The sequence below is a fragment of the Dama dama genome, chromosome 20 (assembly GCF_033118175.1).
Source record: "Dama dama isolate Ldn47 chromosome 20, ASM3311817v1, whole genome shotgun sequence".
Classification (NCBI taxonomy): domain Eukaryota; kingdom Metazoa; phylum Chordata; class Mammalia; order Artiodactyla; family Cervidae; genus Dama; species Dama dama.
In genome coordinates this window covers 88,085,570-88,095,409 of record NC_083700.1, presented here as the reverse complement: position 1 = coordinate 88,095,409, position 9,840 = coordinate 88,085,570, and the positions used below count along the sequence as shown (strand labels likewise).

The 9,840-nt window shown below is 43.1% G+C and overlaps 1 pseudogene; it reads right to left on the bottom strand.

Annotated features, from left to right (window-relative positions):
* Positions 1-2,274: 2,274 nt before the first annotated feature.
* Positions 2,275-3,168, bottom strand: LOC133041240 (PHD finger protein 11-like; annotated as a pseudogene).
* Between the last annotated feature and the right edge of the window lie 6,672 nt (positions 3,169-9,840).

Sequence of the window (9,840 nt, the reverse complement as noted above, 5' to 3'; positions counted from 1 at the left end):
AGAGTCGGACACAACTGAAGTGACTTCGCGTGAATATATGCGTATGCTTCAAGTCAGGGGACCTGGAGCTTTGCACTGGTCTCATCAAAAACTTTCCAAGGCCCTTGGTCAAGGCTTTTGTTTTTTCTAAGCTTCATTTCCTAGATCCAGTAATAAAAATTATCCTTCACTAGAGGTTTGGTGCTGGTTTAGTTGCTAAGTTGTGTCTGACTCTTATGATCTCATGGATTGTAGTCCATCAGGATCCTCTGTCCATGGGATTTTCTAGGCAAGAATACTGGAGTGGGTTGCCATTTCCTTCTCCGGGGATTTTCCCCAACCCAGGGATTGAAGCCGGGTCTCCTGCACGCAGGCAGATTCTTTACCAACTGAGCTACCAGGGAAGCCTAGAGGCTTACTATGTGCTTGGTGCTGAGAAAAATGTTTCATGTGTCCCTTCCTTCCTTCCTTCTTCCCAACAAATAGTGGCCCTCCACACCCGTGGGTTCTGCATCTGTGGATACCACCAACATTGCGTTGTCTTAGGTACTAGTAATAAGTATAAGTATAATAATCAGTAATAAGTATAAGTAATCTAGAGGTGATTTATTGATTACTATAAGTAATCTAGACAGTGTTCATAGCTTATGCACAAATATGACTCCACTTTATTAATATAAGGGACTTGAGCATCCTCAGATTTTGGTCCTGGAATCAATTCCCCAGACACTGAGGGAGAACTGTATATACTGAGCACCTACTATGTTCTATGCACATATCAGTCACCAGGATATAGCAGTGAACATAATGGACAAAATCTGATGTTCTTACATTTATATCCTTGCAGAGCAGTCAGGAAATAAATAAAATATGTAAGTAATGTTTATATTATGTTGGATGGTGAGTGCTGTAGAGAAAAATAAAGAACAGAAGGGCATAGGGTCTGCACGTGGGATTTTAAATAGAGAAGGGGGGTCAGGTAAGGCCTGATGAGAGGGTGACTTTTCACACAGATATGAAGGAGGTGAGGGAGCAAGCATCTGCTTGGGAGTCGGGGGCGGCTTGACAGCAGGGAGAAGAGCAAGTGCAAAGGCCCTAATGATGCGGGGATGTGCCTGCTGGACCCAAGGACCAACCAGGAGCCACGCGTCTACGGGGGGCGAGCAGAGGGGGTGGGGCTGCCAGAGGAGCACAGGCTCGGTGACTCCGTGGTGCCTGGTTGGCCAGTTCAAGAGCTTGTGCTTTTTCTCTGAGATGGGAAGCCAGTGATGTGAATTTCTTTCTTTTTCTTTTCTTCTTCCCTCCCTCCCTCACTTCATTCCTTTCTTTTTTACTTTAACCAGATTTTTATTACACAAAATTTTCTTATCTTTACCTTTCTTAAGAAGCTTTCTTGTGCATCTTTCAGGGAGCTCCAACAATGAAATCTTTTCAGAGACTCACCCCAAACCCCAGCACTCCCTCTTTCCCTCTCATCTCTCCATTTTCATCTTCCCATCTGAGGGTTTTGTGCTGAAAGGCAATGAGATTGTTGCTTACATTTTAAAAGAATCCTCTATTATGTCAGTTAACCTTTCCAACTACTAGAGTGGTTGTGTGTGTGCTATAATCCCTGATTAAGTATTTTTTTTTTGATAATGTATACTATTAAAATTCATTATATCAAAGAGGCATTATGATGTGGAACTTGTCTCGAAAGATAAAAACAGTTTATGCATTTAACGTTTACTGAGCATGCTAGCTGCTGGAAATATGACTGAGTGGAAAACACAGGAATGGGAGTTTCTGCCCTCAGGCTGCTTATACTCCAGTGGTTCGATGTGTGATACAGTGGCTTACACAGAGAAGAGATATGAGGGGAAAGGACTCTCGGGTGGAACAGGTATGAGGAGATCTTGATAAAGACCTCACAGCAGGACAAGCAAAGGTCCCGGGTGGGAGCACCTGGAATCCACTTAGCTCACTGGAGTGGGGGAGTGGAGGAGGCCACCAAAGGATTTTTAGAGCCATGGGAGGTTTAATTTACTGGAGGTTTAATTTAATTTAATGGAATTTAGAGCCATGGTTTAATATACTCAAGTAGACTCAGAAACATTTTACTAGCGGGGGAGAGGTAGAAGTGAGATGATGGTAAGCAGGGGGAGGCAGGAAACAGGCATCAGATGCCCATCAGCAAGAACAGGTAAGAGCAGGCAAGGATCAGAGAGACCCCAGGGGCCTGGTGCTGAAGGTGTGTGGTTCTCACAGGCCGATCTCCAGATTTCACCCTGTTTGCAACTGTGCTCGATTCCTGGCTTAGGAAATGGTCCTTCTTAAGAAGACAGAGAAGAATCTGAAGTGGAACTTGACGGAAGGTGGGAGTACCAGGTTTAAGTCTGGGAGTAGCTCAATCTCTTTCTTCAGCTGCCGCCACCTCTCTTCAGATTCATGAATTTGATTCTCTATTGCTGCTTGAAAATTTGCAAGTGTGTCTTCAAACAATCTCCAGTCAAAAAGTGAAGTCCTGATTTCTTCACAGTCTGATTCTGAAGTAGTCTCATCCATTAGTCTTTCCTGAATCACATGAAGTTTGTCTAATATTTCTTCAAGTAAAGAGCCAAGAAATCCTGCTTCTTTACATTTCTTAAGAAAAGCAGCTCTCGCAATTGCACCTGTGTGTCTGCCGTTCATTTCCTTCTTCAGTGCCGTTCTTTCAGGTGGCTGTACATGATTGCCTGTTGGGAGAGGTTTTCTCCTTCCTCTTTTTGTTTTCACTCCTGAAAAGTAGGCTTGTCTCGGTTTGGTCTGCTCACTGTGGTGAGAATGGAAGACACCAGACAAAGGCTTTACTGATGGTAGATCATTTTGAGGGTCAGCGTGCTGTTGGCAAAACACTTTCTAAATTCCTTTAAGTCCATCAGCTTGTAGAACTGTGTGGTCATTCTTGGCACAGAAAAAGTGGTAATTCTTGAAACAGGATTTTAAGTCACATCCCACTGTGGCTCCTGTTTTCTCACAAAGCATGTATTTCAACTTCCTTCCTCTCTTGATTTCTTTCTTTACTGATTCCACGTCAAAATTTCTGTCATTATTATATGCGTCATGGTCCTCACATTCCACAAGTGCCAAGGAATACAGCAAACAGTTTTCATGAGCAGCTATATTCTCTGACTGTGCAAAGAACAGGACACTACACTTGAGGTCACACATATCCTTTTTTGAAACCTGGAAGCAACCTTTCTGCAACCTGGAAGCCTGTGTCCTGCATGGCCCGCGCTGTATCCGTACCGCCCCTTGATTAAGTATTGATAGTTCCTTTCCACATAAGAAAAGGATAAAAAAGGTAAAAACAGAGATACAGTCCTATTGGATTAGGACCTTATTTAGCCTTAATAGCCACCCCTGCCCCCCCTAAAGTTGCTATCTCCAAAGATAGTCACATTGGGCATTAGGGCTTAAACATGTAAATTTGTGGTGTGTTTGTATGTGTGTTAGTCACTCAGTCGTGTCCGACTCTTTGTGACCCCATGGACAGGTTCCTTTGTTCATGGAATTCTCCAGGCAAGAATATTAGAGTGGGTAGCCATTTCCTTCTCCAAGGGCCTTCCTGACCTAGGGATAGAACTTAGGTCTCCTTCATTGCAGGCATATTCTTTACCATCTGGTTACCAGGGAAACATATTTGTGGAGGAGGATACAATTCAGCCCATAACTCATAATATGTCTTTTTCATCTATATACTTTCAACATATTTGTGCTTTGAAATTTAAAGTGCATCACTTATAGAGAGAATATTCTTGAATCTTGCTTTTTAATCTAGTCTGTCATTCTGTTTTATTTTAATTGGGGAGTTTTACATTTAGTAAGATTATAAATATGTTTAGGTTTAAGATTATCATTTTGCTATTTGTTTTCATTTGTTTGTTTTTTGAGGATTGTTTCTCTAATGATCCTTTCCTAATTATACATATTTTTAGAATTCCATTTTATTTCCTCTATTTGGCTTCTCATCAATACTTCTTATTGCTTCTTAGTGGTTGCTCTAACGCTAACAATATGCCTCTTTAGCTTATCAAAATAAATCTATTTAGACTGGCTCATCACCTTGACTGTAGGTTTTGATATGGAGAATCTGTGGAAAGCCCATCTTTCTCAAGCTACTCTAACTTGATGGGGCCAACCTTCAAATCTTTGTCTATTGTGGATATTGTGAGGTCTTGGATTTAGGGCTTTTTATTTTGGTGGGACCAAAGCTGTTCTGTAAAATACGACAGCCACATGTAGCTGTTTAAATTTATATTAAGTGAAATGAAATAAATGACAAACTCATTTCCTTAGTTGTACTAGTCATATTTTGAGTGCTTGCTTGATAACTGCCTGCAGCTCATGGTTATCATTTTGGACCAGTCAAGTAACATTAACATCATTGCAGAAGTTCTAATGGCCAGTGATTATCAAGAGTATGCCGGACTCTGGGGTGTGGTCCTGACTCTTACACTGTCATCATCTTCATGTCGCAGCTGGAGACCTGGGTGTGAACAAGATTTCTCCCCTATGGCTGAACTGTTCTCTAGCACTGCTTAACTTTCAGTATCTGTTTTGTTCTCTGCTCTGTTGTAGCTACTCTGAGTACAGCCTAGCTTTCAGCTCAGGACTTTATAGGCCTCCCTCCACAGCTTCTGGAGACCCCCCTCTGTGCCGCTCACTCCTCTCTGTGCCTTTCCTCACAGTCCCTGCCGTTCCAGCTGTTCTGAGCTCTGATTTCTACCTCCTCAGCTCACTAGAATGATCATGTTGTGTGCACACGCAGGCTCTCTGCTCTGCAGTGGGAGAATCCTCCCCAGACAGAGAGCTGGGGCAGTTTCGGGGCTCACCTTGTGGACTCCCCTCCTTCTGGCATCCTGGCCTTGTGCTGCCTTTTGTCCAGTGCCAGAAAACTACTGCCTTCTGTGCTTTGTCCGTTTTGTTTGTTTTATTTCACTGATGGCAGGCATACTCATACTGGTACCCTCATTAATTAGCAAGCAACTTAAAATCACAAATTACATGCTCCTGTTTTTAAAACACTCCATGGCTCCTGGGTTTTTCTATTGAAAATGTACTTTGTAATATCCCATTGTGTATATGTACCATAGCTTCCTTATCCATTCGTCTGCTGATGGGCATCTAGGTTGCTTCCATGTCCTGGCAATTATAAATAGTGCTGCGATGAATATTGGGGTGCACGTGTCTCTTTTAGATCTAATTTCCTCTGTGTATGCCCAGGAGTGGGATTGCTGGGTCATATGGCAGTTCTAATTCCAGTTTTTTAAGGAATCTCCACACCGTTCTCCATAGTGGCTGTACTAGTTTGCATTCCCACCAACAGTGTAAGAAGGTTCCCTTTTCTCCACACCCTCTTCAGCATTTATTGCTTGTAGACTTTTGGATAGCAGCCATCCTGACTGGCATGTAATGGTACCTCATTGTGGTTTTGATTTGCATTTGTCTGATAATGAGTGATGCTGAGCATCTTTTTATGTGTTTGTTAGCCACCTGTATGTCTTCTTTGGAGAAATGTCTGTTTAGTTCTTTGGCCCAGTTTTTGATTGGGTCATTTATTTTTCTGGAATTGAGCTGCAGGAGCTGCTTGTATATTTTTGAGATTAATTCTTTGTCTGTTGCTTCGTTTGCTATTATTTTCTCCCATTCTGAGGGCTGTCTTTTCACCTTGCTTATAGTTTCTTTTGTTGTGCAAAAGCTTTTAAGTTTAATTAGGTCCCATTTGTGTTTTTTGCTTTTATTTCCAATATTCTAGGAGGTGGGTCATAGAGGATCCGGCTGTGATTTATGTCGGAGAGTGTTTTGCCTATGTTCTCCTCAAGGAGTTTTATAGTTTCTGGTCTTATATTTAGATCTTTAATCCATTTTGAGTTTATTTTTGTGTATGGTGTTAGAAGGTGTTCTAGTTTCATTTTATTCTATACCACCTCCAACACACACACACACACACACACACAGAGGTATGGCTTCTGCAAAACTGGAATCTTTGGGGTCTCAAACCATGCCAACCTGCTTCTTTCCTGTATTCCTTTTCTCATATTGTTTCCTCTAACTGAAATACCCTTCCCCTGTCTCCAACTTTCCTATCTTTCTCTGTACCCTAACTCATTCTTTATAGCCCCGGCTATAAAGAAGTATTTTAGAAGTATTTTCCTTCTGAAAGAATTCTCTCTGATCTTCCACAGCCGGGCCAAGTACCTGCTCAGAAGACCCAAGGAGCTCCCTCTGTCGTCCTCCCCACACAGACTAGGAACGGTGGCCTCTGTCTGTCCCTTTGGTCTCACTACTGCTTCGTGAAGTTGTTTTTCAGACAGTATGTTTTGTTTTGTATCACTTTTCTACCCAATAGATGTTTATTGAGGACATAGTATGAAAAGGGTGCTGCTCCAAAATCTCTGCCCTTTGACAGTTTGTATTCTGATGAGAAGGGCAGAAAACAAACAAATAGATAAACACTATCGTTCAGGAAGTGATGAGTCTACGGAGGAAAGGAAAACAGAGTAAGGACAAAGCAGGCACCTGAATGCTCGTGTGAATTGAGCGTCTCTCTGATGAGATGACATTTGAGCAGCAGGAGTGAAGTGATGGAAGGTGCAGATACCTAGGGGAACTCCGATCTCTGGGAAGAATGAAGAATTGGAAGTGGGAGCTTCTAAGAGTGCTCAGTGAATAGCAAGCAGACATTCCAGTGGGGCAGAGGCAGAGTGAACGAGGTGGGCAGTGAGATGTGAGGGGCCTAGATCCTAGGACGTTCTAGGTCAGTCTAAGTACTTAAGCTGTTTTCCCCCTGAATTTAAGGAAGCCATTAAGAGGTTGTGAACAGCAGAGTGACATGATCTTACTGGTGTTTTAAGGGCTCATGCTGGCTGCTCTGTGGAGAACAGACTGTAAAGGAGGAAGGGAGGAAACTCGAGGCTGATTGGGTAACTGCAGGGGTCAAGGAGAGTGAACCTGTGACTTGGACCAGGGTGTTAGCATTGGAAATGGGTTAACATTGGCTTAGTGTGTATTTGTGGAATAATGATTAAATTTCTTTAGCTCCCCTGTGAGCCTTTTGTAAACTTTTGGAAGGCAAGATCTGTATCTGATTTATCTTTCTATTCGAAGTGCTTAGAACAAGGCCTGCCAAATCATAGGAGTACAATATTATTTTTAAATGTTTTTCTTTCTTTTTTAAAATTGGTTAAGTTTCTGAGCATGACATAAGTGGAGGGAAGGATGATATATGATATCTTATTGTTACTCCATTTTCTAGATGGGGAAACTGAAGTTCAGAGAGGTTAAATCTCAATTAAGTCCTCACAAGCCACAAGCTGATGAAGCCAGTCTGTCTGAGCTCATAGCCCTTACCTTTTCCATTCTATCAGCTAGACTGGTATAGGGAAGGTGCTGGTAAGGCATGGGAGGAAAGACTGGATGTGGGGGCCCCGGCTATGAGTGGCAAATCCCACTCCTGATGACAGACGGTGCCTCCTTCAAGAGCAAAGCTGTGATCTCTGTCCTAGGCAGAAAGACCTGCTTTTGGAAAAGCCTCCTTTTCCAGGCACAGTCAACATGCACCTGTGTGACTGGTCCTTCTGATTCACACATGGGGGTTGCATTTTATTTTTTTATTTTTTGAAAATAAAAAGAAAACGGAAAAAAAAAAGTGAAATCCCAGTTGCCAAGTCTGTTAACGACACACATAATGGTGTGTTAACACGGGTGATTATCGAGCTGGACAGCACCCAGCTTTCTGCCAAAACAAACCTTTCTGCTCAGCAGACCTGGGAATGCTTGAGCCAGAATGGGACAGAGCAAGGAGGGTGGACTGCAGTCTTCCATAGTCTGGAAACAATTAAATGCCATGGCTGTTGGCATTGCTGACTTCCCCGTGGGCTCTGGTGGGAAGGATTGGACCCCAGATCTTCCATGAACCTTCCACAGGACCCAAGGCAAGTGATCACCACCTGTTTCTGGATCTTGGCCTCTCCTCCAGTGGGTTGGATTAATGATTTCTAAGTTCCATTGATTCTAAACTTCTGTGTTTCTGGGAGAACTTCAAGGATCCAGAGGTTCTCAGGCTGTGGGCGCCTTGTGCACTCAAGGAGGTTCTAGTCTGTACAGCAGAGCTGGGTTGGCACCACCAGCTCCAGAGCCTGTGCAACACCTTCAGATTGTTCTACCAGCCATGAAATGTTGGGCGTCAGCTCAGTCTCTGCTTTCTCATCTGTAAAATGGTAAATGAACTTTCCTTAGAAGGCTGTTATGAGGATTAAATAGAATACAAGATGGAAGGTACTTAGCCTAGTGCCTGGAACACAGGAAGTCATAAATACCAGTTAGTTTCCTCCCTTCCCCTATTCCACTCTGCCTTCATCCTTTCTTCTCTCCTTTTCTTCCTACCTCTCCCTTCCTTCATTCTTCTTTTCCTTTTTTTCCCGTCCTCTCCTCCCTCTCCACTTCCTCCCCTTCCCTTCCAGAAGAAAAATCTGTCTCCTATTGTGGTGCTGTGAGCCAGTTTGCTTCATTCAGTTGCAAATTACTAGACTGCAGGGACCACATGGGGGTCATCTTTTTATCCTCTCTCTCTGTGTGCACAGAGTAGGTGCTCAATGCATGTCTGGGGAATCAGTGATTGACTTGAAGGAGTCAGAGGCAAGCCTGCCATCGCTGGTTTCTTGGCTCTCTCATCCCTCTTTCTTCTGATGAAACATAAAAAGCATATACTCACACTCTCACTGGCTTGCTTGCAACTCCCTCCCTTCCCAAGGCTATAAAAAACATTATATTCTAAAATGAAACAAAGGTAATGGAAACCAGAAAGCCATGTTTTGCGTGCGATCGAAAACACATGTTAAGAACGAGGATTTGAAATGATGAATCTGCACGAAGCCATTGGCAATGATCCCCTGTCTGCCTCTCTGCTCTGGTTGGGAGCAGGAGCGTGCAGATTTGCAGTAGCCCCCACGCTGAGGCAGCCTCGGTTGTCAAGGCAGCAGACCGGGCATGGCCACGGGCGTCTTTTTCCTTTCAAGCTCTCCTGGAGAGTGCCAGGTTATATGAGGGTGAGGATCACAGCATTCTTCTGACCTTTGGAAACATTGGGAAAGGATCCTTTTGGGTTCTGAAAAAGAGGCCCTAGTTCCCCTTTGCCCTTGTGATGAGAAGAGTCCCTGTCAGTTGGTGATCCCCTCCTGTTTAAATATAAACCGAGGCACATTAAAACTATTTAGTTTATTTAAGCAAAAATCATTTTGAACCAGACAGCATCCAATCTGGCAGATGGAAATGAGCTCTAAGAGTTGTATGAAATGAAAGACTTACAGGCAGAAGGGAGCAGGAACAAGGAAGTTATACCTGGCAGGGGTATATCAGGCAGATTACCTACTTAGGGCTGGTCAGGTAATTTCTGATTGACTGAGGTTCTACTTCTGGGAGAACCAAAACTGTAAGTTAAGCCTTGGTTTGGTGCACCAGATCAAGACATGGGGCTTAGCACAAGTGACCCCATTTTGGACATGTTTAACTCCATTTTATGAGATAAACATTTTATCTACATCAAATCAATAGCTAGTTTGCAGGGTCATTCTGAATACTCACTCTTCTCATTTTACAGATGATGCAACAAAGTCGTATAGGTAGTAAGTGGTGGGCTGAGGTTATAGTATCATTAGTAATATCCATCATCACTGAGTTCTCATTTACTTGTTTACCTATGCATTCATTCACTAGATGTTTACTGAGTACCTGCTGTGTGCCGGACCCTGTGAGTTAGTTGGAGATACAGCACTGAACAAGAGAGATTGATGTCCTTGATCTTAGAGTTGGCTGGCAAAGATGTCGTGACCTGCTTGATGC